General features: G+C 30.9%; 1 long non-coding RNA gene across 1 annotated transcript; it reads left to right on the forward strand.

Moving 5' to 3' along the window:
• Window positions 1–1211: 1211 nt before the first annotated feature.
• Window positions 1212–26478, forward strand: LOC130055134 (uncharacterized). The gene is made up of 2 exons (XR_008803393.1): window positions 1212–1291; window positions 25605–26478. It is a non-coding gene; the product is annotated as an uncharacterized LOC130055134 (long non-coding RNA).
• Window positions 26479–27078: the final 600 nt, after the last annotated feature.

Raw genomic sequence — 27078 nt, forward strand, 5'->3', positions numbered from 1 at the left:
ATCTCTTTCTGGATTTTTTTTCTACATTTTGCCTATACCAATGACTTATTATATATATATAGATAGATAGATAGATAGATAGATTTATATATATAAAGCACGGAAATAGCAATGAACTCTTAAATGAACATAACTGCCCTAAGTGAAGAAATATTTAATATAAAGCACAGAAAATTTCGCTTTATTTGAATACCCACTTCCGTCCCTACCCGGGCAAATACAGCTTATAGACATAGTATACAATGTAATAAATCTAAAATCATATAAAGGTTAAGAAAGACTAGAAATTGTGCTTATTCATTTTGGTATTTCTAATTTCAGAGAAATTCTTTATAAATTACCCAAGTTACATAATTCCTTTACATTCTGTGTCGATAAAAGTTGAATTAATTTAAAGACAGAGGGTCTGATATAATAATACTTTTTCAAAAATTTGATTCTTAAATGACTGTAATAGGTACACTTAAAGAAAAAACATGAAACTCATCTTCTACATTTAAGGTACATAAAGGACATAAACGTCTTTCTAAAGGAACATTTTTGCATCTACCGGTTTCAATAACTAACCAGTGAGGCGATAATCTTAACTTACATATAAACCCTTTATACTGCATAGGAATTCTTTTAGTTAAGTAGGATTGCCAAGTAAAATGGTCAATCAAATATTTATAAATTCTACATATTGAGGAAGAGTTCATATCAGAAAGTATTGTTTGTTTACAATTATCAAAAATACGTTGCTTAGCAACTGCAAACATGTATTGTGGCTTCAAAGTACATTGATTTAACCATAAGTTCATCAATCCAACATTTGACAAAATACCTTTAACATTTACTAACCAATTTTTACAGTTTAATTTACTACCTTCATCACCCGATGAAACAACAAAGAAAGACATTTCATTGTTTATATTTATATGTATTATTTAGAAATATAAACTAGAAATAAGATCTAAAATATCATATAGTTGACCCATTTGTTACATTAAATGGAACAGCCAATGCACCCTTTGACCTTGATGACGCTCCATATTTGGTAATGATTTTGCAGACAGGTGGTACTAGAAAACCGGATCGAACTAGTTTGCAACAAACATGTATTTATTGCACGATGAAAGCAATGTCAATTTTAAAAGAAATATAAGAGAAAAGATTCAGTGAGTGTAAATATACTGAAGTAATGGTTTTTAAAAGTATTTTTACCGTTCGAATTTAGTATAAACGATGAACATAAAGTAGAAGATCATCGAACACGCCGGATGCGCTGTGTATATGATTATGCCGATTTGATGTATGTATTTATGAGCAATTTATTCTAATAGTTAAAGACGGTTTAGCTGCAAAATTTATTGTCATCTCATTTTAATTTGATGAAAATCAACAATTTTTTTATAATTTGGCCCAAAACTACCATCGAGTTTGATACATTTAGTTGCCTTTCTTTTCTATGTCAATATTATATCGTCCTAAAGAAGAGCCGGGTCGTCCCAAAAATTTGACAGTTCCATATAGTTCGTGTTGTTGGTCATCTTAGCGCTTTATATATCCATATTTATTTGGTCTCGTGTCTACATTCAGATCCGACACTTCGGATGTTGAGTGTCGAGTGAATGAAGTAACTTATTTATTCTTTGCTATAACTTCCCAAATTTTGATCAACGTTCACCAAAAACAAAAGCACGTTCAGGACCTCGCATGTATTCTTTTACTATTTATAAGATTTAATTTTGTTATTACCCCTGCAGGGTGAAAAAAACAACCTGTCAATGGCTTCAAAATAAGTTTGTGATAATGTGGGATTAAGGACAGATGTGCAATCTAGAAAAGAGGAAAAAACAAAAGAATGTGACCATAATTCTGCTACTATGCTTGCACTTCATTGCAGCGATTTCATCGTACATATGTTTTTAAAACCTATGGCACGCCTCTTGCACAAGAGCCATGCATGACGAAATATGTATATTACACCGCTATACAAGTAGTTATGTTATCGTGGATATTCTGCAAAAAATCTCTCTCTCTCTCTCTCTCTCTCTCTCTCTCTCTCTCTCTCTCTCTCTATATATATATATATATATATATACAATGTATATATACATGTATATGTAAACATGTTATCAGCCGGTTACAAATACTCTTTTATTGTGTCGAAAAGGGCTGTGAAAGATAATCCAATATTGATATAAATATGAAACACTTGAAAAAAAGTGGAAAGGTGAAGGTCACGAACAGTGTTAAAACATAACTGCATCTCTAACTCAATGTTTCTTCGTATTGTTGTAGAGGTCATGATTTAGAGTATATACTTGATGTTTTGAGGTTAGAGTTTATTAAAGTGTCACTGAGTCCAAGATTTTATACATTATGTATCTTCAATGTTGACTTTTTAATTTCTTTGCATAGTATCTCTTAATATGTATAGAAAGTAAAATTCCAGTGGAGATAGATTTAATGACGTCATTCGCAGAACGCAGACACAAGTTTCTGTTTTACCCGCTCGAAATATGGCCAAAGTATTAAAAGAATAAAAAGTCCATATATCCTTATACATTTAAATGTGAGCATTTTGTAAATACAATATGGTAATTCATGGAACATCGAATTTAGAATAAATCTTATTTATTTCATCGCACGGTAATTTGCAATTGAAAAAAAAAAATCTTATCTATTCGTCATATGGTAAATTTCGCAAATTATAATTTTTGTTCTCAATATATACAATTGGCGACTTTTTTTGGATAGATCTAAACTATTGTTACTTTTTAGCTTATCTTGTCATAAAATTAAAAATTCTTTTTTTAATTCGTTTGATTTATTGATATTTGGTTTAATGATATCATGCTTATCATCAAATATGGTGGCATGTGTAAGCCCTTTACAAACAACTGACAAAGATCGAATCGATGTTTTCAGTATATAGTAGTACCTTTACAAACAACTGACAAAGATCGAATCGATGTTTTCAGTATAGCATGCACAAAATAGGATCAAATATGAAAAGAAAATACGCATGCCAGAACACATCAATAAACACAAACTGGTAAAAATGTACAGGAGCAGCTAAACACGAGTGGTCAGTCAGAAATCAAATAATTTTACAGAAATAATCAGAAATAAAATAATGTTACAGAAATAGTTAGAAATCAAATAATTTTACAGAAATAGTTAGAAATTAAATAATGTTACAGAAATAGTTAGAAATAAGTTACACGAATAGTAAAAATAAGTCACAGAGGCATTTAAAAATAAGCTACAGGGGCATCTAGGAACAAGTTAGAGGGGCATTTAAAAATAAGTTACAGAGGCATCTAAGATAAGTTACAGGGACACTTAAGAACAAGTTACAGGGGTATTTAAAAATAAGTTACAGGGGACATTTAAAATAAGTTACAGGGGCATTTAAAATACGTTACAGGGGCATTTTAAAATTAGTTACAGGGGCATTTGAAAATGAATTTCAGGAACAGTTAAAAATAAGTTACAGGGGCATTTAAGAATAAGTTACAGGGGCATTTAAAAATAAGTTACAGGGGCATTTAAAAATAAGTTACAGGGGCATTTAAATATACGTTACAGGGGCATTTCAAAATTAGTTACAGAGGCATTTAAAAATGAGGGGAAAATACGGTAGCAGTTAGAAATAAGAATTGTTTTCACAGGAACAACAATAATAAAACGTAAATAATGATGACAAAATGTAAATAATAATAACTAAGCGTAAATGATAATAACAAAGCGTAAATAATAATAACAAAATGTAAATAATAATAACTAGGCGTAAATGATAATAACAAAGCGTAAATAATAATAACAAAATGTAAATAATAATAACTAAGCGTAAATGATAATAACAAAGCGTAAATAATAATAACTAAATGTAAATAATAATAACTAGGCGTAAATGATAATAACAAAGCATAATAATAACTAGGCGTAAATGATAATAACAAAGCGTAAATAATAATAACAAAATGTAAATAATAATAACTAGGCGTAAATGATAATAACAAAGCGTAAATAATAATAACTAAATGTAAATAATAATAACTAGGCGTAAATGATAATAACAAAGCGTAAATAATAATAAGAAAACGTAAACAATAGTAACAAAGCATAAAAAAGAATATATGCTGAAGAGAATGAATTGTTATTATGGTGTTATGGTAAATAATCAGAATAATGTATAGGCAGGCAATCAATAGATAGATAATCATATAAGTGTTACGCACCTACAAGTTTTAATATTTAAAAAGTACAAAGTATATTAAAATCTAATGATACCTAGTCAAAATTTTATTGTTGAGGTACCATCTATATAAACACCCGGTTATTGCATACCATGTCATTGTCTGCGAAACATATTACAAAGAGCCTCAAATAACCAATGAGGAGAAATACACTAAAATTTAGATGAAATAAAACTCCTTTTATAATTCAGCACAGAGACCATATACAAAAACCTCCATGAATATCTATACATAGCTCCAACACTTAATATTTTAGTTTACTGTTGCAGAATGAAAAAAAAAAATTGTCATTCATGATATTTTTTTCTATGTTTTCACGGTCAGTCGCCGTATGTTAAATTTTACTTGTTTTCGTTCAGCTTTTCTTTTCCTCGGGTGATATCAGAAAGTATTATTGCACGTGTCAGAAACAAAATGTACTATCCTTAATAAATTAAGGATCAGTTATATCAATTTTTTTATTGTTTGTATATCTATTCAGAATACCATAGGTGGACCTTAGAAAAATTCTCACCATATAGTCCATCTCAGAATTAAAAGATGTGTCTCAATCACTAAGTATTAGGCCGGAAATGAATACGGAATTCTTCATCTTTTATAAACACCACGCTATGAATTGAATATATTTTATTGACAAAAAATCAAAAGGATAAAGCACAAGTTCTAAAATTTAGAAAACTCTCTCCCAATACAGTGATTTTATTGTCATACAATATTAATATTCTACAACAAATACATAGAAATACATTAAGAAAATAGAATTTATGTTTACGAAGTACAAAGGTTTAAACTAATATTTAGAATAGAGCTCCACGTGATTCCGAATAACAACGCATTTTATTTATCATATTACATGAATTTATAGCTTAAATTAACGTTTCAAGAACAATCATTTTTAAATCCTAATTTTACTCAGTTTACCTGATCAAGATACAGGGCTCACGGTCAACAGGGGATGCTGGTTCCTCCTTGGCACCTGGTCCCACCTGTGGTGTTCCCAGGGGTCCGTGTTTGTCTGATTCCACCTCTGGTGTTCCCAGGGGTCCGTGTTTGTCTGATTCCACCTCTGGTGTTCCCAGGGGTCCGTGTTTGTCTGATTCCACCTCTGGTGTTCCCAGGGGTCCGTGTTTGTCTGATTCCACCTCTGGTGTTCCCAGGGGTCCGTGTTTGTCTGATTCCACCTCTGGTGTGCCCAGGGGTCCGTGTTTGTCTGATTCCACCTCTGGTGTGCCCAGGGGTCCGTGTTTGTCTGATTCCACCTCTGGTGTTCCCAGGGGTCCGTGTTTGTCTGATTCCACCTCTGGTGTGCCCAGGGGTCCGTGTTTGTCTGATTCCACCTCTGGTGTTCCCAGGGGTCCGTGTTTGTCTGATTCCACCTCTGGTGTGCCCAGGGGTCCGTGTTTGCCCTACTCTTGGTTTTGTATTCTTTGTGGGAGTTGTGAAATTGATCACTGTTCGTTGTCTCCACCTTTTCATAATGAATAAAAGACAAGGTTGCTTAATGTAAGTACATATACCTATATATTTATTGTTATTGTTTTATCAAAGAACATTTACATTCTTTATTGAAAATACGCGAACCTGAATTACTGTAGAACTTACTATGAAAATAAGTTCAAAGAACAAAGTACCACTTATTGAATAAAAGGCATACTAGCAATCTGATGTTCTGCACCCCCCCCCCCAAATAATAATAAAATAAGATGAATAAATAGATAAAAAAAAAATATGAATATTAGAAATTTAGACATTAAATTTCTTCAAGTGGTATCATAAAATAAATATCCGAATTTTGAAATAGCAAAAAAATTATTTGCAACTTTTACATGACATCAAAATTCTTATTATATTCACAATTTCTCCATCATTTACATATACTGTAAAGGCTTCTCTGAAGTTTGTTCTTATTGCTACATGTAATGAAAGAAAACCTTAAAACCAAGTGATGTGAGTCATTTATTGACCAAATAAATGACAGAGAAAAAACAGAAGCACATACAATATTTTACATATACATATACCAAATGTTGATCAAAATTAATAGCTGGGATAAGGTCATACGATGAATTAAAATTAAAAAAAATATATATTATGTTGCAAATTGGTGCTTATCCCAGCTATTGTTATGATATGGTTAAAAGTTTGTGCAACAAGGTGGCGCAAGGAAAATGGCTTATCTGTACATACGAGACCAAAAGAAGTAAACATCAAACTGTATAGAGGTAACAAGGAGACATACAATGCACTACAATATATAAGTTTTGCAATAAAGACTCCCAACTATTGGAATTCCTTATTACAAATATGATGCTAGCTATCGCATTTCAAATGGGAGGAGGAAGGGAGGTGGTGGTTAAAATTTTCCTGAATTTCCGAGCCACATGTATGAATTATAGTGAATTCCGAGCTCACTCATGTAAATAGAGCCCGAACATAATTACAAATGCGAATATCAGTTACATTTTGTAAAATACCAGATCTTTGATTGACACATGAAATGAAAATAGCTTACATAGAAAACATTTTATGGTATAAAATTCTATCTTTAAAATATAGGGAATTTATATTATAGCTATTGTGATGTCTCTTGAAAGTATTTTTGTTCACCAAGTAACATTGGTGTATTCCAGATCGTTCCTATGCCTTTCAATGGAGCAGACCGATATGTCATCTTGAAGACTTTGAAACAGTATCTGCATACATGTTTTGATTTAATTTGAACATATTTCATTGTATAGATCTACAAAGGGATTGGTTACAAGTTCTAGCATGTAAATATCATATCTAGAAGAATTCCATTGTCCTAATTTTAACAGAAATTGATTATTTCTAACATGCAATAATGTTAAAACTTTTAAAAATAGAACGTATGCATTGTGTAACTAAAGTTTTCTATTTCCTTGACCTTTATACATAGAATTTTCCCATGCTATAGAAATATCTGTGTGTCACAATCTATGTTTAGGTATCCTCTTTCATAAACGTGATTTGTAACCTTTCCCTACAAACAACATTTTTTGTTTCAAACGCTCACAGATAGCAATAATTTTGAGCAAGTTTCTAATTCCGTATTCATACATTTGTAGGTACATTTTGGTATATCATGATATCATGTAGGTCTGTTTGACCGCGTGTAACTTGATGCATGTTTCGTTAATGACATTATAGTTTGACATAGTATAACACATGTGACTCTATGAATTACGTGTATTTACTACTGTATAAAATCATATTATGACAAACACACAAATAACCTATGTCATTATCCTTATTATATGTAGAAAAATAGAGAGATGATGTGTGTATTTATGCATTCTTTTCAACACTTGAATTGAAATATGAAATATTCATTTATTGACTTAAGAGAGTATGCCACTAGATTTCATATGTACGAAGTTTGGCTAAGTTTCAAAGTTTTGAAAATGCACATTATTTAGTCAAATTGCGCGCTACCAGTGTGAAAAAGCTCCCTTTTCTAAACCGAAAAACAAAAACAAACAAATAAATGTTTGCTGCATAATTACACACACCAAGAAGACAAAACAAACCAAAAAAAAAAAAAAAAAAAAAATTAAAAGAAAGAAAAAAAAAAAAAGAAAAGAAAAGGGAATAGCACACAAAGAAATGAATAAGTAAATAAAATAAAATAAAATCTGCATAGATGTATGTATACACTGCATTCTCTTGTTTCTTTGATTTCGTTGTGATTCTTTAATTACAGGATACGGCAACATCAATCACAGCTATCTATTGGTCAGTCTATATATATAATTTACATGTATAAAAATTTTAAGTGCAGAGATGCTTTGTAATTTTTATCACTCAGTTTGTTGATTCCTATTATTCTGCTTTAAAGTGGAGGAATACTTTTTTCTTTGTATTTCTGTCACGATAATCAATAAATGTTTAATGACAAATTTAAAAACTGAAAGCCCCATGTACACTTTCATTGACAAATAAAAAGCTAAATTCAAGTGGTTCACAACTTACACATTAAAAGATTTCTTGGTGATTTTGTCGTTCTTTATAGATAAGAAAAACGTACTTTTCAAATACATATGTAAATAAATTTTCTGTCATAGTGATATATCCTAAAGTAAATAAAATTTCCATCTTGATATTTCCATTTTTCTTTTGGTGGTACGGTTTTGTTTTATCATATACATTTGTGTCTAGGGAATATAAACTATGTTATAACCAAACCGATTTACTATAGATTATGCGGATGGGACTATTTTCGTTTTATTGTGTACGTGACCTCCTATATTGGTATATGTTAAAACATAACATTGAAACATTTTTAGCGAAGTAATAATTTCAAATAACAAAATATACAGTATACAGATACAGCTTTTCATGCAGAAATATAGCACATGATATAAATAGAAAAGAAAGTTAAAACCATCAACATGAAGAAATGAAAAAATAGATAAATAAATAGATAGATAAACGCATTAATATTTGTCTTCTAATTTGATGGTAAATTTCAATGAAAGAGGTCTAGCTTGGTAAGTCGTGAAATTGTGCAATTTGTGAAGGATTGAAGTTGCAAATGGTTTTACTTAAATATTTATACACACTCTAAATATGTTCTTTTGTCGAAAAAATATTCACAGAATTTTACAATTTCTTTAAAATAACATGCACTCTAAGACAACGATGTTCGGCAATCAACTTTCATTCTAATTCAATTAAATTCTGATAAGTATAAACTCTACCTTAGAAAATATAATATCAGGACATTCAATATCAAAATCTAATGGCGGCTGAATATAATATTATATTTAACAAACTGTAGATATTGAGACTGTGTAACGCTTTCCGTTTACAGCTGGTTTGTCCATTAGCTATCCCCCCTCCGTAGAAAGGTCAGTGTCGAATTCGGTTCATTTCGGTACGTCCGGCGAGAAGTTTTCTTGTTTTCTCAAAGATAATGATAATGTGTTTCCTCTGAACCCCGGAGACTTGAAATAATCTTCTATAATTGTGGGAAAGGGCTGAAGTCAAAAAACCAAAAATCTTGAAAATATTTTCGATATGACGGTTGCTTATCTCGAAGACTAGGGTAATCTACTGATTTATGAGATGAACATATATTTGAATTTACCTAAAACGAATCTGTTAAAGTAATCTCGTCTTTGAACTGATAAACCGTAGGAAATACAGGAAATGTGGAATATACAGTTTATGAAATTTAATAAAGTTTTTAAACATAGAATTACACGCCCAATTACAAAATATGAATTTATGGTTCGATTCGTGCTATCAGTTTGAAAAGGACATTATTTTTTTCTGCAAAAATAAAAGGGGATGCTTTAGAATTCATATTATGGACGGTTTATGCAAGGTATCTACTTCAATATTTCAAGGATATAGAAACACATCGAGTGAAGGCTTGCATTTAGACAGGGACTTATTCAATCATACCGTGAGAATGATCACATTATCTCGATATTATACGTGGGGGGAAAATGCTGTCCGTGAAAATGAAGGCATTTAGTAAAGCATTGCCTTAAATAGAAAAGGGAAACGATCGTAATATTGCATACAATTGGATTAAAAACTGAGACGTCTTCACATGGTTGTGATTTTATAAGACATTTCTTCTGTATATATTCTTGATAGAAATCCTTTTGACTTGTTAAAGTTTTTTGTTTTTTTTTACTGGAAACCAGCCAATTGCATCACATTTTACAAAAGAATACTACACTTGGCCTTGAGTGTGCAGGATGGATGCGATTGAGTAATGCGGTTATCAAACAACTTCTTTTTATTTCCCCTACACCAAAACACGTGTTGATTCAAATTGATGTTGGGGATTTCTTTCATCATGTGGAAGGAATTTTCCTGAAATATACAGTTATTGCGTAATTACAGAGTCTGTGAAACATATGTAAAATCCTTATAACATCATTTTTTGATAAATATCATCCTTCAATTCAAATATGTACCTACGAAACATTATCATGCATCAGTGAATTTGTGTGTCAGTTACTACAAGTATAGTTTATGTTAGCCGTACATTTCGATAGGATATATGCACAATGTATGATTCGTTTGACCACCAGGATAACTCATTCGGTACATGGTTTGTGGATCCGGATCCTCATCTGTCAAACTTGAGACTTTATAAAGAGATTCTTTGCAAAACACAAGTGGTATCAGAATTTTAAATTTATAGTTTTCTCAGTTTGTAAGATTATAGTAAATATTCAATAAGAAATTTTGTGTAATTCAGCTAAAACAAATCAATAAATTTAAACAAGATTACGACCTCTGTGGCGGCGGGAACTAGAAGATTTATAGATTTATTGTATTATAATAAATAAATAAACGTTATCTAAAGTTCGGGGAGAATCTATATCAAGTTTCAGTGCGAGCACAATTTTAATTTTCTCCAACACAACTAGTCAAATTCTGTTTGGGATATAATAATCAGAATGGGGAAATATCGAGGGTGATTCCGTAAATGATTTATTAAATATCTACGGTTCTTTGACGCATTTTACAAGGATTAAATTATTATAAAAAATCATTTAAATTTTCTTTTCCTGTTTATTTATTTTTCAAAATTATCTCGCGCTACTCTGTAAGGTGGCAATTTTTAAAACTTTATAGATGTAGGAAAGATTCAGCTCTTTAAACTCCTAAAGCTCACAGGATATATATTGTAAATCCTAATTGATGAGTGTCTTAAACAATCCATGTAGGACATTCACAGACGAAGCCTTCACTTGATTTTTGCTTATTATGAAATTGTAGAAGTAAAACACATGGAATATGAAATAAACGATTCAAAACTTTGATTTTGTTTCTTCGATTAATTCAATAAATTAAATTTCATTGTACCCCAATACCCTCTTAAAAGAGAAAATTTCAAAATAAGTTTGTTTAAAAATTTGAATTAAATGACATTCTTTCTGCATTTAGGTGACTTTTGTTTGAAAATATTGGTATACGATTCAGGGTAAATATATTATTACAGAGAAATGCTTTATATTTTTTTGCTTTATATCCCTATATGATATGAACTGAATCTTATTCCGAGAAAGTATGATTGGTTGTACATTTGTATATTGTTTAACGTCCCGCTCAAGAATTTTTCACTCATATTATGGAGACGTCACCATTGCCGATGAAGGGCTGCAAAATTTAGGCCTACGCTCGGCGCTTACGGCCTTTGAGCAGGAAGGGATCTTTATCGTGCCACACCTGTTGTGACGCGGGTCCTCGATTTTTGTGGTTTCATTGTCGCCTCTTGTGACAAGGAAGAGATACTGAGGACATATTCTAACCCGGATCCCCACGGGAATCCGAAAAAGGACGTTTAATCTTTCCACAAGTTGCTTTGAACACAACCTATGTTGGACACAGAACCAACGTCAAAAGATTGGACTTTTGAAGTATCAAATTTAAATTTGATATTTGAATAACTCCTTGTTTTTTCAATGATTTTCCTATCTTGTTTTGCGGACTTTACATCATCTTCCATACTTCTGTCAAAGGCTAACCATTGAAGACGCATCATTAGAATTTCTGGAGAGATAGCTATGAACATCTGACGTCACGTAACAAGAAAGAGCTAGCAAAAATAATAAGATAAAAACTTTTTTAATGACATAAATGAGTTACTAAATAAAATGTTTCCTATATATTCTATACAGATTATCCCTCATCAAAATGAATAATTTCTTCAATAATTATAAAATAAACACCTATCTCAGTTATATCAACCGTTTCTTTTCACGATTTGATTGATATGTCGATTTTAATTATAATTTTACCAATTCGTACATAAATGTATATACAATAAAATTAAATTTGTGTTTCAATCATCATATCTCGACATCTCTACAACAATTGGTAAAAAAAAATTTGGGTTTTTTTCTTCTTCAATAAATTACAAGAGAATAATGGTGCATCTAAAGTAAATTTTTATTTCATTGATATTGAATACTACTTTTTCCAGAAGAAAATCTTATACGTGTATTCATAATTAACATTTCTAAGGTCAAAACGATGCTTTAGCTAACTACAATATTCTCCGAGCCATGAGGAGAAACAATTCATAGTAATTTTACATCGAATAGGATAATATATTTATTATTTTTGAATAGCCAGTAGATATTTTATTATTTTGAATCTAAGTCAATATAAGCCATAAAAAATGTCGAAACATTTGAGTTTCATTGTGGGATGTTAATTCTCTTGGAAGATGACGTGGGCAGTTGATAACATGAAGTAAGAGCGAAATCACGTGTCTCGCCATTAAGTAGTTCCAGAAATCACGTGTCTCGCCAGTAAGTAGTTACAGACTCTCTGCCCATGGGAAATAGTCTTAAATAACCGAGTTATTCCCAAACCGTGTAGTAAAAACAGGTATATAATGACCGTCATGTGAGGGTTCAAAATTAGTCAAGAATTTAATGGGTGAACTGAATACGATGAAATATATGTATACTGTAGATAGACAGATAGATAGAAAGATAAACAAATAGATAGATAAATAAAATTTTTCACTCATTTTGAAACGTCATCAGCTGTAGGTGAAGTACCACAAATTTAGACCTATACTCAGCGTTCAGGGTCGTAGCAGTGAAGGTTCTTCAACGTGCCAACGTCTGCTGCGATACGGGGTTTCCACTTCTTAGGTTACATCCGAAATACCCGTGATCTGCCGAGCGTTTACGGATAGCACTAGCGGGGCTCGAACTCACGACTAACGATCTCCCGGTTACGAAGCGGACGCTCTACCTCTGAGCTACCGCGACAGGTATAGATAGATGATTAGATATATAAATAGATGAATAGATATATAAATAGATAAATAGATATATAAAATAATGAATAAATAGAAGTATAAATAGGTAGATGATCGACTATTAGATCATGTAGATAAATGAATAGATACATATAGATAGGTAGATAGATCAATAGATAGAAAGATACATATACATAGATAGATACATATAGATAGATACATACATACATGATATGTATAGATAGATACGTATAGATAGACAGATAGATAGATAGATACATACATACATACATACTTATAGATAGATAGATAAATTTAATGAAAAAGTTTTTTTTTTATTCTTCTTCCATGATTGCATGTTAACATAGTTTTTATAGTTCGGTAAATGTTTTCTTATCATTGCTCAGTGAATTTTTTTGTTTTTACATAACTTTAATTTTAATTGAGACGAGAAGCGAATCTAATTTATATTGGATAGAGACATACAGCAGAACAAATAATCTTAACGGCGGTAGATGTAAAAAAAAAAAAAAAAAAAAAAAAAAAAAAAAAAAAAACCCCACTTTTAAATGTAATTTTAACAGTGTAAGATGTTTCATGTAGAAATACCCAAACGAATAATCATGACAATGTTAGAAATACCCAAACGAATTATCGTGACGATGTTAGAAATACCCAAACGAATAATCGTGGCGATGTTAGAAATTTCATAACGAATAATCATGACGATATTAGAAACACCTTAACGATAATCTTGACGATGTTAAAAATACTCAAACGAATAATTGTAACGATATTAGAAATACTCAAATGAATAATTGTGACGATGTTAGAAATACTCAAATGAATAATCGTGACGATGTTAGAAATACTCAAACGAATAATCGTGACGATGTTAGAAATACTCAAACGAATAATCGTGACGATGTTAGAAATACTCAAACGAATAATCGTGACGATGTTAGAAATACTCAAACGAATAATCGTGACGATGTTAGAAATACTCAAACGAATAATCGTGACGATGTTAGAAATACTCAAACGAATAATCGTGACGATGTTAGAAACACCTTAACGATAATCTTGACGATGTTAGAAATACTCAAACGAATAATCGTGACGATGTTAGAAATACTCAAACGAATAATCGTGACGATGTTAGAAATAATCTTAACTATGTTAAATGTAAGAAATACCTTAAGAAATAATCTTAACTATGTTAAATGTAAGAAATACCTGAATAAATAATCTTGACGATGTTAAATATAATAAATACTTAAATAAATAATCTTGACGGTGTTAAATATAATAAATACCTGAATAAATAATCTTGACGGTGTTAAATATAATAAATACCTGAATAAATAATCTTGACGGTGTTAAATATAAGAAATACCTAAATAAATAATCTTGACGGTGTTAAATATAAGAAATATCTTAAGGAGTAATCTTGACGATGCTAGACGTTAGAAATTCCTTAACGAGTAAGGTTGATAATTTCAACTGTTAGAAATTCATGTTTACATTTTAGAAATACCTTAATGAATAATCTTGATAATGTTAGATGTTAGAAATAGCTTAACGGGTAATCTTGACGAAGTTTGAAATACCCAAACGAATAATCTTGACTATGTTAGATTTAGAAATTCCTTAACGAGTAATGATGACGATTTTCAATGATAAATAGTCGTTTACGAGTGATCGAGACGATGTTAAATGAAGAAACTCCTTAATAAGTAATGGTGACGATGTTAGATGAACGAAACCCCTTAATAAGTAATGGTGACGATGTTAGAAAGTCTTAACGATGTTAAATTTTAGAAATATCTTAAAGAACAATCATAGGAAATGCCTAAACAAATAATCTTTACGATGTTAGATGTTAGAAATACCATAAAGAATAATCTTGCCAATTTTAGATGTAAGAAATACCTTAACCAGTAATCTTGATGATGTTAGATGAAGAAATGAAGATAACAAATAGTAACCAATCTCGTAATTTCTATAAAGAATACAAAATTAAGAATATATAGGGCAACACGAACTCCTGGATACACCAGATGTGGGATCCGTTGCCTAGGAAAACTAAGCATCCTCTGTTGACCGGTCACACCCGCCGTAGTTCCCATATCTAGATTAAATAAACGGAGTGATATTTAGTCAAAATCAGTATGTAAAGAAGGGCCTTACAATTGGTATGAAAAACGTCAAACAGCATTCATATAAATATATAGATTTCTTGCTTTATGCATGTATTCTCTCGTTTTTAACTAAAAGGTTTTCAAACTAAATCCCTTTTTTAAAATGTCATTCTGAATAGATAAAAGATTCTATAGCTTATGATTTATATCACACTTGGATTATCGGAATATAACATAAAGATGACAAATTAGGACGCCCCTGTCGCATAGGTCGAAAATACTCGCATACAGAAGAAAAAATTGTGATGCGCAGAAATCTAAAATAGATATTTCACAAATAGGTAATATTTTTCATTCTATTTTATCATAATGATTGTTATTATAATCAGAATTATATCATTTTGCATAATTTTGTTTTGGATGGTTTTGTTTTGTTATTGTTGAGTTTTATGTTATTTTGTTTATTATTTTGTTTCTTTGTTTTGTTCATGTTTTAGTATTAGTTGTTGTTTGGTATTTATTCATTCACTCCCCCCCCCCCCCCCCCCTATATTTTAACAGTTAGTCTTACATGTTTGTATTTTGAATGTATTTTCTTGTTTATGTAACAATCCTTTATCAATTAAACTAATCAATAGTTAGAGCTGAAGGCAAACCTTTCAGAGACCAACTCAGGTTAAGAATAAATGTCCTCCATGATTGAGAACCAATCTCATTCACCAAAATTTAAAATTGCATTTATTAATTAACCTTACTATTTTGTAAATTTGTGTTATTTTATTTACAAATGTTTATAAAACGGTACGAATCTTTATATGTTAGGGATGTCATCTATGTATTGTACACATGTATATATATAGGATGTGATAGCGTGGCAAGAATTCCATCGTCATCGAAAGCAAGTTTTTTGTTTTTAGACTTGCCTAGATGGTCGAGCGGTCTAGCGCGCTGGTTACATGCTACCAGGAGATTTAGTTCCGCAGGTCGTGAGTGTAACCCCGGGTAGGGGCGGAAGTGGGTATTCAGATAAAATAAAGTAAATTTTCTGTGCTTTAAATTAAATATTTTTTCACTTAGGGCAATTAGGTTGTGTTTTTACTTTCACTTTTTAATTGATAAATATGACATCTTGATTACAGTTTGCTGTTTTAGTTATTTATTTATCCATGACACATTTCCATTCTATTATTTTTTAATCTATTGATATTCCATTCTCAGCCCTGGTATATGAAGCCGTATTTTATCAGTAATTCTTTTCTTTTGCTAAGTTTACATTCCTCGTTATTGATGAGCATAAATTAATTCGTAGATCTTAAAATCAAAATCCAATATGCTATTCAAATGTGAAGATAGCTTGAAATATCGATTTATCTTTATTACAAATCTATGTAAAAACACAAACGAGTTTTGGAAAATTGCAAATTCTTTCCATATAACCTACAGACAAGTTCTGTTATACCCCACCTCATCCTGAGCACACCCGCTTTTTGCTCATGGATATTTGGAATATGGCATAATCATTTTAATAGCTGTCCATTTTTTGCGTTTTAACTGCATCAGACATGATTATTTACTCTATATGTAAATATCATATGTTTTAACGTCACATACATACACTGAACATGCACATAGACTACTGTTTGTGAACGTAAATTACAATACTTTGTTTGAACCGTATTTTTTATTCTTTGTTCAGACAACATGAACACGAATCTCTCCACAAGTGGTCCTCCTAACACATAACTCATCTGTACTCTTTCATCTTTTTGGTCAAATGCTAACGCTAAAGTGCCACTTGAGCCTATTATCATATTTCTATAGCATTAATGACGGCTCCATTAATTTAATGCCATTGAACGTGATAGGATCACGCTACGTAACTGCATACAGGGACAGGAATTCTGTTACCTTCCGTGATGTCAGGTAGGGTCCCAGCCAAAATTAGCATTAACACCTTTCATTTTTCTGTTATATATAATTAGTGGTCATCAAATGTACGTGTTTTTAAGCTTTTTTATGTAAATGATATTTGATTTTGTGTTTTTTAAAATCATAAAAGGATCTTATTTGTTTGAACAACATGCATGCTGAATAGCTGTGTTATTGTGTATAATATAAAATAGATAACGTTATTTGGTAAAAGATGGTAATGTTGAGAACGGTGAATTTTTGTAAAATTGAATACCAAAACCTTTTGAAAAATACTAAGCATATGAAAATAAACGTATTCAAAAGTAAATGAATTGGTTTCGGGATCACCCATAGAAACTTTAGATTCTGTTTCCGCTGGGATCCGTGAAATGGGACATTCTCCTTTGTTGCACATTGACAAGAAATTGGAATGAAATGGACAACTTGCAAGCATGTCACTTAGCAAAGTGCATTACACATTTTTCCTATATCCAAAAGAAGTAAAGGGAACCTTAATCCGACTAGAAGTGGATAAGAAGAGCTCTCGTGAGGCTTTTAGGTCCTCGAAAAATTGTCATTTACTATTCTATGTCTCTCCTGCGCTGCACGTGACGCTTTTCTACCGTCTGCTTGTCTGGCTCATGTAAACGATTGATTGTTCGGGGTCTTTCGTGTCATCACTGAAGAACATTCCAACAAGGATAAACGTTGTCCGAAGAGTTTCCCAATGTCTTGAAAATTAACCGACATAGTTGGACGGAATTTCACTTGGCCGCATCTGTTTCAATGTATCGTTTTCATGTGGTTGGGTTCGTAAAGGAAATAGCTTGCGCACAAAAGCAACATTCTTCGTAGCAAACATCAGCATTTATATTCTTATTAATTTGATTATAACGTTTCTTTATTGATTTCTCAATATTCCATGGAAATAGATACAAATCTTCGAAGTACATTTATTTTGATGACAGTAGATTTCAGCGAGTTACTACGATGTACGGGCAACTATTTCCAAACCCTATCATGCAAAACTATCTCATGGATTGAAAATGTGAAAGTGAAAGTACTGTTTATAAGTACATATGTAGATGCTACAAAACAGACGTAAGGAAAACATAATTAAAAAATATGACAAAACGGTACCACGATAGAATAGGTTTCAAATCCGAACTGGGTGAACATATCTTTATTAATTATATCTAAACTTCTAGTTTATAAAAACAAGGACTATACAATGCAACGTACAAAGTAAGTTAAGAATCACATAATATACAAAATTAGTTATTTATCGTAGAAGAAAACAAATAAAATTATTTTCACATGTAATCTTATAATACTGTTGATGTACATCATCAATGTCGTTTTGATATGCTTGTGCATCTCCATAAGATAATGACCGGAATCCATATGAATTTCATTGTGAAATTTAGAGTTATCTGCCCTTTATGTTCTAAAATGTACAATTTCACATGGGCAAGCAGACCACCCTCAAACTAAGATTAAATCATTTAGGTGAATCTTATTTATATCCTTTTTGATAAAACACATTATTCACTACAAACTACTTCATAATTCACAAATAGATAAGTATTTTGATACGTTTTACGACTAATAAACACTCCACGACACTCAATGCCATGTTAAATGCTGCTTATAATCATAAAATGTTTTCCTCTGTTAAGTTTTGAACCTCTATATTATCCTTAAATCAGAACACAGATACACTTATTACAAATTACATTATCTAGCTGTCTATTCACATCAAACTATCGACCAAGTTCTTTCTTTTTCTTTTTTATTTTACATAAATAATAATTCGAGACCATGAAGCTTTGTTGTCTTTGTTCCAATAATAGCACCAATGAATATTTCTGACACTTTTTGTTTAGATTGACATCAGACAGAAGATTCTTTTGAACATTTACTCTTAGATGTGTATTCAACAATACTCTCATGTGTTTGATGTCTAAAAATATTACAAAGCGTCAGAAACTGAAATAAAGCAACGTTTTAAAAAGAAATCAACGTGTCTGATACATAATAACTATAGAGTTTTCACAATGTATACATTGTCACTATGTTGAATTAATTGTTGAATCAGAATTTTCCCCAATTCACTTTCTTCATCTTGGTAAGCCTATTGCAATTTTATTTTTAAAAGAATTGTCTTCCCTAAATTAAACCCGTAAAAAATTACATCATATTCATCCCTAGAAATTTCTACAGAAATTGTCTTTTTATTTATCTATTTTATTTCTACAAAAGCCTCTTTTGGTAAATTAGTTTCTATGGTGATAATGACAGAGTATCTCTCGTCTACCTTTCCTCAGATAAACACTGTCTCATATGTTTATGATTGTATCGATTGTATATTTAAATTAATTTTACGAAAAGTTATAGATATGAATAACTCGGCGCAGACTGGCACGGTCCTTTAACGTCCTTCTTGAGAATTTTCACTCATACGGAGACGTCACCATCGCCTTCGAACAGGGAGGGATCTTTTAAAATGTGCCACACCTGCTGTTACACAGGGCTTCGGTTTTTGCGGTCTCATCCGAAGTACCGCCCCATTTAGTCGCCTCTTTCGACAAGCAAGGGGTACTGAGGACTTATTCTAACCCGGATCTCCATGGGATCATATCTTTATGTATTTTCAACGTAAATTTGAGTTTAATAAAATGCAAGTTTGCAATGTTTACAATATATATCACCATGCATACCATTCGAATAATGCCTATACTTTTTAGTATATCTAGATCATGTTTTGTACAGGAAGTTAGCCATATCAAGAAAATAGTTAGTTTGTTAGTAAAAATTTTCTAGGAATATTTGTCTTAAAAATAAATAATTTGCTAGACATAATCACGATAATAAACCATTGATAATGGAAGATATTACAAGGTCATTGTTTGTTTTCTTTTGTTTGTTTTTAAATGGTTGATACACGTAGCAGGTTATTTCCTCACAAAAATACTCAAGTACCACAGTTTGCAATAGTTTACCATGGTTAAAACTTGATTTGTTATGATAAAAACTTTAAACTATTAGGATAAACGTTGATACTTTAATCAATTTACTACGGAAAATAACTTTAATATTCTGACTTGTTTGAATTAAAAACTTTGATATTTTGTATAATTTTTGTATGGTATTATCGTAATTATCTTAGCGTATAGTAAATACTTCAGCAAATGATATATTAAAAAATAGATTGACTGTATCTATATTATTTATCTATATATACGTAGAATTTTCTTTGAATTTTGTTTGCCAAAAAATAAAAAAGAAGATATTTTGTATATTTGTGATAATTTATTTTAGTAGATGTTTCAGGAAATAAAGCATAAAAACTCCGATTTAGTAACAGTAAAACATTTTGTTTACTATAATAAATTCTTTGATAATTTGATTTACTATATAAAAAAACCTTTGATCATTTGAAAATCTTTGATCATTTGATATACTATATAAAAACCTTTGATCATTTAATTTACTATGATAAAAACTTTGATCATTTAATTTACTATGATAGAATCTTTGATCATTTAATTTACTACGATAAAAACTTTGATCATTTGATTTACAAATAATAAAAACATTGTTTTTACTATAATAAATTCTTTGATCATTTGATTCACTATGATAAAATCTCTGATTATTTGATTTACTATAATAAAAATATTAATCATTTGATTTACTATGATAAAAACTTTGATCATTTGATTTACTATGATAAAATCTCTGATTATTTGATTTACTATAATAAAAATATTAATCATTTGATTTACTATGATAAAATCTTTGATCATTTGATTCACTATGATAAAATCTCTGATTATTTGATTTACTATAATAAACATATTAATCATTTGATTTACCATGATAAAATCTTTGATCATTTGATTCACTATGATAAAATCTCTGATTATTTGATTTACTATAATAAAAATATTAATCATTTGATTTACTATGATAAAATCTTTGATCATTTGATTTGCTACGATAAAAACTTTGATCATTTGATTTACTATGATAAAATCTCTTATTATTTGATTTACTATAATAAAAATATTAATCATTTGATTTACTATGATAAAATCTTTGATCATTTGATTTGCTACGATAAAAACTTTGATCATTTGATTTACTATGATAAAATCTCTGATTATTTGATTTACTATAATAAAAATATTAATCATTTGATTTACTATGATAAAAACTTTGATCATTTGATTTACTATGATAAAATCTCTGATTATTTGATTTACTATAATAAAAATATTAATCATTTGATTTACTATGATAAAATCTTTGATCATTTGATTCACTATGATAAAATCTCTGATTATTTGATTTACTATAATAAACATATTAATCATTTGATTTACCATGATAAAATCTTTGATCATTTGATTCACTATGATAAAATCTCTGATTATTTGATTTACTATAATAAAAATATTAATCATTTGATTTACTATGATAAAATCTTTGATCATTTGATTTGCTACGATAAAAACTTTGATCATTTGATTTACTATGATAAAATCTCTGATTATTTGATTTACTATAATAAAAATATTAATCATTTGATTTACTATGATAAAATCTTTGATCATTTGATTTGCTATGATAAAATCTTTGATCATTTGCTTTGTTATAATAAAAACGTTGTTTAACTACAAATGTATTATAAAAACGTTGATTTAATATAATAAAAACGTTGATTTTTAAAATATAATAAACACGTTGATTTAATATAATAAACATGCTGATTTAATATAATAAACATGCTGATTTAATATAATAAACACGCTGATTTAATATAATAAACACGTTGATTTAATATAATAAACACGTTGATTTAATATAATAAACACGTTGATTTCCCTTACTAAGTACCTGGATGCTATAGTTAACTATTTCAAACTCCAGCCTGCTATTACTCACTATAGCATTGTTCAGGGTTGGCTTAATATTTACATTATTGTGCAGCAGTATTAGTATGTTTAGTTTAGTGTTTTATGTCGAAATAAATCGTTCATTATCTTCGATCTTATTGGATTGATTTATAATCGACCTAAAAATGATATCGGGGTAAGATAGATTGAAGGTTTTACAAACCCAGGGTTAGTAAACAGCAGTTGTAAATAACGAGTTGTAAATAGCGGAGATGATCGTACGTGTACGCCATTGTAGGTGTGGGTGTGGAATTAGTTCAGTCACTATGTATACAAGATACGTACAGCAGGAACAAAGCCTACAGAGTCCCTGTCAGGAACAAAGCCTACAGAGTCCCTGTCCCTTGGCCACAAGTCAGTTATCATGTCAATGCATGAATAACAGAATCAGAAATATTGTATTAAATTATTGTCACATACCAATACTACCAATGCAAGGTGAAGATAACGAACAGTAATCAATCTCATAACTCCTACAAGCAATACAAAATAGACAGTTGGGCAAACACGGACCCCTGGACACACCAGAGGTGGGATCAGGTGCCTAGGAGGAGTAAGCATCCCCTGTTGACCGGTCATACCCGCCGTGAGCCCTATATCCTGATCAGGTAAACGGAGTTATCCGCAGTCAAAATCAGTGTGCCAAGAATACAATACCATCATACAATTTAGATATATATATACAAAACAATGTTCCAATGTCATAAGCATTGGTATCCAGCCATATTGACTTATGAGACACTATCATTGAAGTACATATCACAATACTACTGTCATATAAAAGATAAACAGAAATAAGCTGATCAACCACGTGATATACATGTACATATAATGATAAATAGATAGACTAATAAACTATTACAACAGGGATGTAAAAGAGGAAAGAGAGAGAGAGAGAGAGAGAGAGAGAGAGAGAGAGAGAGAGAGAGAGAGAGATAAAGGCATGGCTGTTCTGATAATGATAGAGAGAGAGAGATGAAGGGATACCTGTTCTAATAGTAATAGAGATATAAATATGAAAGGATTACTGTTCTGATAGAAATAGAGAGATAAATATGAAGGGATAACTGTTCTGATAGAAATAGAGAGATCTGTTCTGATAGAAATAGAGAGATAAATATTAAGGGATACCTGTTCTGATCGAGATAGAGGGATAAATATGAAGGGATACCTGTTCTGATAGTTAGAGAGATAAATATGAAAGGATTACTGTTCTGATAGTGATAGAGAGAAATATGAAGGAATACCTGTTCTGATAGTGATAGAGAGATAAATATGAAGGGATTACTGTTCTGATAGAAATAGAGAGATAAATATGAAGGGATATTTGTTCTGATAGAAATAGAGAGATAAATATGAAGGGATACCTGTTCTGATAGTGATAGAGAGATAAATATGAAGGGATACCTGTTTTGATAGAAATAGAGAAATAAATATGAAGGGATACTTGTTCTGATAGAAATAGAGAGATAAATATGAAAGGGTAACTGTTCTGATAGAATATAGAACTACATACAGTAGCTCAGTGAAATAATTACTGTTCAAAAAATGCACATTATGGAAATAATCCTTTTGCTACTAAACAAAGGCTCAAACAAAGATAAGATGAATTTTGCAATTTTATTAACGTTTTTATATTCATGATTGATGCAAGGTGAAGATAACGAACAGTTATCAATCTCATAACTCCTATAAGCAATACAAAATATATAGTTGGGCAAACACGGACCCCTGGACACACCAGAGGTGGGATCAGGTGCCTAGGAGGAGTAAGCATCCCCTGTTGACCGGTCAAACCCGCCGTGAGCCCTATATCCTGATCAGGTAAAAAGAGTTATCCGCAGTCAAAATCAGTGTGCCAAGAACGGCTTAACAATCGGTATGAAACACGTCAGACAGCATTTGACACAATGCGAGGTTGTATTGACGAACTAGATCGTTATAACGACCATAGAATTTGCGAAATGCTGACTTCAATCGAGACTGTTGAAACCCCTGTACTATCAACTTGTTTGTCAATAGCTTACCTCGATTTAAAAACTGACTATACGCAGAACAAGCTCTTGCATATTGAATCAGTTGAGATATATAAACACCATATGCAGGTGATAATGGAATATTGCTACATCAATATGGGAAGTTTACGATGGAGAAGCTGAAATCATCCCGTTTGTCATACAGTTGAGTTGTCAGTTTGCCGTTAATGTCTACTTTCAATAAAATATCTAAGTATGAAGCAGAAGTGGACGACTCTGTGGTGTCCTTTATTTCGAGCTCACAGGGATATATCAAATCGACATATGAATGAAAGCTATTATTGTTAATAGATAAAACGTCATCGATATATCTAAATGTCGAATTGAAGGCCACAGCGAGAGATTCTTTTCTTCTCGCGTAGAAGTTTTTGAATAAATTCTGCTTCATATGAATATAGAAACAGGTCAGCTAACAAAGGAGCACAATTCGTGCCCATGGGAATTCCAACAGACTGTTGGAAGACCTGATCACCGAAGACCACGAAGATATTGTCAATGAGGAACTCTAGCATATTTTTTATTTCAACTCCAGAGTACTTGTGCGTGGAATCAGAGTGGTGTTTAACAAAGTAAGTTTTTGAATGACTGATCACTAGATATGAATATTTCCGTTTTCCGTTTTTGTTGAAGAAGCAACTGTCTATGAAGTCAAAATGTCTAGTCTTTAATTTATCGTGAGGAATGGTCGTGTATAGTGTTGTAAAGTCATAGGTTTTAATGTTATTGATTTGGGGAAAATTCTGCGATTTCAAGTGATAATTTACTTTTTTGGACTTAGTTGTTCTCCTTTTTGCACAAATAATAGCCTAATTAGACATGTAAAAAAAACTAAGTTTTCACATAATTTGTGTTTAGAATCATGCATTCGCTAGAATATCTTCTGATTTACAAGTTGTTGGCATGTTTTGAGTAAGTTTCGGTCTTCTTTGTTTTATTTAGGTTTGAATCAGGACTGGTATAGAAACTATACACATGTAAATCTTGTTCTTTTCTAGTCATGGCATGCTGCTACAAGTTAAATAAAAATTACTGGAAAATACTAAAGAAATACATTTTTTCATATCTTCTGTTCAGCAAAATAGTTTCTAAAGAGGTAACATTTTTTAAGTGCCTTTAAATTGGGTAGCATATTTGATGAAGATATATATATGTTGAATACCATCAATATAACAGCATGAAGTATTGAATCTTTTACTCTTATCAATAAAGGCTTGTGCTACATCACACACTGTTGAATTAGTACGAACTGATTCACCTTTGATACCAGACAGCAATGTATTCAGACGGTTACAGGGCTATAGTGATAGAGTTAATCATTTAAGAGTTATCTCTCGTTGCATAGTGCAATATGGACGTCACTCTTAAGGAAAAAATGCCAGCCACATGAATTACAACAAATATTTCAAGATGAATTACTTAAAAGACGATTATTTAAAAAAAGAAGATGTGCATTGATATTGCTAGCCTGGCTGCAAAGCTGACAATGTGTGATATTTACTCTACGTTTGCCGTAATTGTATACTTTATATTACATGTATCTTTTGCAGGTTTGTATGGGTTTTTTTCCAAGGTGTAATATAAATATTACTTCATAGAAGTTGCCTACTCCATGGATTCATGCAGTACTTTTCATCTGGAGCCGTTCTTTGGATTATTCAGCAAACAGTTTATCTGATGAAGTTTGAATGGAACATCTAATTTGTATTCATAATAAATTAACAATGTTATTGTTATATTGAGAAATGGCGAACCAGTATTTCAGAAATAGTGTAAAGTTACAGTGTTTCAACAATTTTTCCTGCAGTAAAATACAACTTTTGTTCAAAGTAGAGCATGATGTAGTGAAAATTTACATAATTCAAGAAACATCTTCACATGAATTTAAAACACGTTCAAAATATTTCTTAACAATGAAAATATTTAATGAATGAAAATAGAAAGCTATGAAATGATGTGTGTTTTTGGTAATGCTGACTCTTAATAAAACCAGAAAAGAAGAAGAGCAGTAACCCCCCTGCAGTTGCCGGATAGCCTATGAAAAACTTCACCACTTCCCTTAGCTCAAAAATTATTTCTGTTTGATGACGAACGCAGCAGCATATAAACTTGCATTTATGCCCCCCTGGGCCCAAAATTGGAATAAACTTATCATTTCTAAACCGACTTTGCCTAACAACAAAGACGAGCTAATTATGCATGTTTTCAACACAGCGTCACGGATTAACGTCAGAAGCTGGGTCCAAAAGAAACTCAACGAGTCTTCAAATAGTCAAACCTAACGTTATTCAGACCTGTGCGAATCATTCAATTACTTCATTCTCATTAACAATCTTACTTACTCAAAATAGCAAAATTCTTTTATGCAGTTGTAATATTTTATAAATGTTTGTCATATTAGATATGAATAAAAGTACAACTGATTACATGACTTTAATTTCTCATACAATCGTTTTACCGACCACTATCGAACTTTTAAGTAAATTTAAAATTGTTTGTTATCAATATTTGTAGAGAAAATGTAAATATGAAGAAAACGTTATGATGTTAAGTTATTTCAAAGTATTGTCAGCATTTAATTAAATATTCTATTAACAAGAGAGAGAGAGGGGGGGAGGGGTCCGGTTACATTATACAATATCTTGTACTTGACCATTGTTGATCGCTTGGTAGTCAAATAAATTTTCCTGATATCAGAATGGTTTACATCCAAACAATACTTTGAATATTGCAAATCAAAGAGCGCAAATATCTCACACTTATCAACATTTAAAATGTAGCACTTGTATGATAAAAAAATATCACAAAGCCGATTGAACATACTTCACTAGTTTCTATTTTAGGAGTATACTCCTAATGAAGAATGAAACTATTGGAGTAGACTTTATCAGCTTTGTGATACTTCTATTGTAAAACTGTGTTATCCTGGTTTTCTTAATTGAAACAGCACACCGAAGCTTGTTTTTGCTATATATGATTTATAACAAGACAGTCTGAATGAGTATGAAAATATCATTTATTAAC

The sequence above is a fragment of the Ostrea edulis genome, chromosome 5 (genome assembly GCF_947568905.1).
Source record: "Ostrea edulis chromosome 5, xbOstEdul1.1, whole genome shotgun sequence".
Classification (NCBI taxonomy): domain Eukaryota; kingdom Metazoa; phylum Mollusca; class Bivalvia; order Ostreida; family Ostreidae; genus Ostrea; species Ostrea edulis.